This window comes from Aplysia californica, unplaced genomic scaffold, assembly GCF_000002075.1.
Source record: "Aplysia californica isolate F4 #8 unplaced genomic scaffold, AplCal3.0 scaffold00745, whole genome shotgun sequence".
Lineage (NCBI taxonomy): Eukaryota > Metazoa > Mollusca > Gastropoda > Aplysiida > Aplysiidae > Aplysia > Aplysia californica.
The window spans coordinates 276,862-281,276 of NW_004798015.1; positions in this window are offsets into that span (position 1 = coordinate 276,862).

Consider the following 4,415-nt stretch of genomic DNA (forward strand, 5'->3'; position numbering starts at 1 on the left):
TCCAGTGACCACCCATCTGATCCCCGTGTCACCGACACTTGCTTGACATTGCTTGAGTCAAAACTCACTACTCACTTAGCCACTGGATGTTTGATAGGATAGAGAAGAAGCAAACCACACCAGAGCACCCGCCAACCATCCTCAAGATTGTTGGGTTTTATTTTTAAAAAGTTTTAGGAAGAGTTTTACGGCACTTGCCTCTATATTAGGTCATAGTTAGGTCTTTAATTGCCGAAGATTAATCTGCCTCCGTCGGATTGTGCAATTGTGTGACCACGGTGTGGCCGTGTTTTTTGGCATAATTCTGTAACATTTGCATAATTTTGGATTTTCCGCGTTTTATCACGTTTTTTAAGAACATTTTCCCGAAAAAATATTTTAACGCCTCGCATACAACTAAAGGGAAGTAATCGGGGTAATAAGTCTCATTTAAGTGACAAGTTGGCTATTTCCCTTGCTGGGGATTTTTGTTCCTTGAGCATAATGTTCAATTTTTCAACCCATCAATTGTTCTCATGTCTGCTGATGTTTCATGTTTGACAGGTGTCCCTGGTTTTAGTTATGTGCCAGAATCAGAGGTCCAGATGTCTTTTTGGTTTTTTTTTGTTTTGTTTCAAGTTTGTAAAAATCACATTTCTTTCCCATACAGCTGAAAGTTACAGAGATTATGCTTAACTTATGTATTTTTTTGGCTGTTTTTTTTTCTTACTGATGTGTATCTTTCCAAATACATAAAACACTACTGATACTGATATATTCTGTTTTCAATTCTTCTGTACACAGATCTAAAACATGAACATTCTTGTTGAAAAAAGCGCAAAACAAGTCTGGAATGGCGTTACTGTAATTTTAACTTGCATAATTGTTTGCATAATTTTGCATTTGTCTTGCATAATAATTTGGCCATCTAAATTTGCATAATTCTGCGGGGACAGATTAATGGTGCTACAAGAGAGTTACAAACACACAACAACAAAGAAGGAGGAGGGGACATTCGGACTAGGACGATAGATCTTTGATTGGGGGCTCTCGTGGTCGAGAGGTTACGGTTTTAGCCTCTCATTCGATAGGTCCCGGGTTCGAATTCGGATAGCGGCGGAAAATGTTCTTCTCTAAAATTGTCTCCTTTCACCTCCTTTCATGTTCTCTAGCAATGTTCTGTCGTCTGCTTTCGCCTCCACTTTTTAAAGTCACCCCCTCACCATTCCCCCCCCCCTCTGGGCTCCTGACTCTTTCTGCAGCCTTTCTACTGCAACTCCTTGCTGGCTTCTTCTTACTGCTGTCTTTCAGCCACACCCCTGATCTCCTGGTAGGTAAGATCTAACACCTTGTCTTCTTGTATAAGCAGGGCGAAAATCCTCAGCGGTCCTGTGTGCAAGTTGCGCACGTTAAAGATTCCTGGGTGGTCCAAAAATCGATAATCAGAGTAGGCTTCGGTCGCCACCTGGGCAAAATTCAAAATAAATTCCTACCAAACTAAAACTGTTTACACTGTCCCGCACGCTCATATGAACGTATTCAGTTGAGAGCGCCGTAAAACACTTACAAACAAAAAAATAATATTTAAAAAGTTGAAGGACAAACAAGACCAGAGCACCCGCTAACCACCCAGACGGAATCTGCCAACGTTCAATGCATTTATGTAATTTAGTTTATTTTAGTTTTAGTCTTTGTAAGAGTTTTACGGCTTTTGCAGAACGATTAGGCCACTTGAGTGCCGAAAATTACGGAGATTAGTCTAAATATAGGTGTTACAAGAGAGTAACAAACACACAAACAAAGAATAGGTAGAGATGAGGACGATCGATGTGTTATTTACTCTTGCCCAGCAGCACAAGATGTCCAGTAAGTTTACTTTCATCGTTTGCGCACTGGGTTTAGTTTTAGTAAGGTTTTACGGCGCTCGCAACTGCATAAAGTCATATGAGCGCCAAGGAGTGGATGTCAACAGTGAAGTCCTTACAGGGAATCAGGTTTACTCTGCTCACCTTTCTAGATCTAGCTTCAGCAGCACAAAGTTTTCTTCGACTATCAAGGCACCCCGGAAATAGCAGGTCACAAGAGTGTTACAAACATACAAAAGAAGTAGAGGAAAATGACGATAGTAAGGATGAGTAAAGAAAAAATAGCAGTTTCCTGTTGTAGTTCAAGCACAGTTATGAGCATGACAGTTGGATCAGCCTATTTACAATTCTACTGTGCACTAGAAATGCCCCCCCCCCCTTTCGGCTTTCGGGAATGGCCTAAAGACTCTACAGTCAGCTGCACTGCCCCCCGGGGGGGGGGGGGGGGGCACTGAGTTTGAAAGATTACAAAGCTTACAATCCCATAATATGTCTCCGTGGTTTTATGAAAAAAACAATACAAAAGAAAAAAATCATAAATTATGCAAACTGAGCCCAAAAATGTGAAATAACGCGACTCTGTAAATCTTAACAAAGAACGACAAAGGGAATAATTAAGAAGAGTCATGACTATTCAAAACGCATTTCAGACTTGCTTAAAAAGAGGAGCCAGGTTTTCTTGAACAAGTTTCTAAGGAAGTCACTGAGGATCAAATGGACAGACGGGGTCACCAACGAGGAAGTGTTAAGGAAAACAAGACAGATCCCAGTCAGAGATAAGGTGGGAAGAAGACGTTGGTGATGGATTGGACATACTCTCAGAAAGTCAAGCAGCTGCACAACAAGAAAAGTGTTAGATTGGAACCCACAGGGTAAAAGATCAAGGGAAAGACCACGTGGAACCCGGAGAAGAATCACAGAAATTGATGTACAGAAAAGTGGGAAGACGTGGAGTGACATCAAGCAACTAGCCCAGGATAGGGAAAGGTGGAAAGTGTTTGTCCGTGGCCTATACCCTGGTGCAGGGTGAGAAAGTGTTTGTCCGTGGCCTATACCCTGGTGCAGGGTGAGAAAGTGTCCGTGGCCTATACCCTGGTGCAGGGTGAGAAAGTGTCCGTGGCCTATACCCTGGTGCAGGGTGAGAAAGTGTTTGTCCGTGGCCTATACCCTGGTGCAGGGTGAGAAAGACAATGATGATGACGATGAACCGTTTTGTCCAGATGTATATTTTTTTAAGGCGTTTTAAATTGTGTTTTTACCAACCGTCTCCTGTAGACTAGTATTTTATTTAGGCATATTTAATTTTTTATATATACCAACCGTCTCTTCTAGATGTATATTTTATTCAGGCACATTTAATTTTCTTTTTACCAACCGTCTCCTCCATATTTGCATTTTATTTAGTCAAATCTATTTATTTTTTCACCAACCGTCTCTTCAAGATGAGTATTTCTATTAGGCATATTTGATTTTTTTTTACCAACCGCCTCCTTTAGATATGTGTTTTGTTAAGACATAAAAGTCTATTACATTTTTTCTCTTTGCCAACAGTTTCCTCTAAATGTGTATTTCATTTAAGCATGTTTAATTATTTTTTTTTACCAACCGTCACCTCTAAGTGTGTATTTCATTTATGCACATAATTATTTTTTTTGTCAACCGTCTCCTTTAGATGTGTATTTTATTTAGACACATATAATTTGTTTTGACCAACAGTCTCCTCTAGATTTGTATTTTATTCAGGAATATATTATTATTTTTTTACCAATTGTTTCGTTTAGATGTATATTTTATTTAGGAGCATTTTAATTTTTATTTTCACCAACCGTCTCCCTTAGATGAGTATTTTTTAACGTATTTAATTTTTTTTCTTTCCCAACCGTCCCCTCTAGATGTGTATTTTATTTAGGCATATTTATTTTTTTTGTTTTGTTCTCTAACCGTCTCTTCTAGATGTGTCTTTGGTTAAGACATTTCAATTTTTTAAATTTACCAACCGTCTCCTCTAAATTTGTATTTTATATAGGCATATTAAAATATTTTTTTTACCGACCGACTCTTCAAGATGAGTATTTCTACTAGGCATATTTTTTTATTTTTTTTTACCAACCGTCCCTCTAGTCGGCCTAGATGTGTGTTTAGTTCAGGCATAGTTAATTTTCTTTTTACCCACCGTGTCCTCTAGATGTGTATTTTATTCAAGCACGTAATATTTTTTTTTCAACCGCCTCCTGTAGACGTGTATTTTATTTCGACATATTCAATTGTCTTTTTACCAACTGTCTCCTCTAGATTTTTATTTTATTCTGGAATATATGATATTTTTTTTGTATCAACCAATTCGTTTAAATGTATATTTAATTTAGGCATTAAAAATTTTATTTTTACCAACCGTCTCCCTTAGATAAGCATCTTTAAAGGTATATTTAATATTCTTTTTGCTTACCGTCTCCTCTAGATGTGTATTTTATTTAGGCATATTTTTTTATTTTTTTATGGGTGACCTTATTTAGGCCACATATTATTATGGCCTAAATAAGCTAAACCCCCCTCCCTTACCTTATTTAGGCC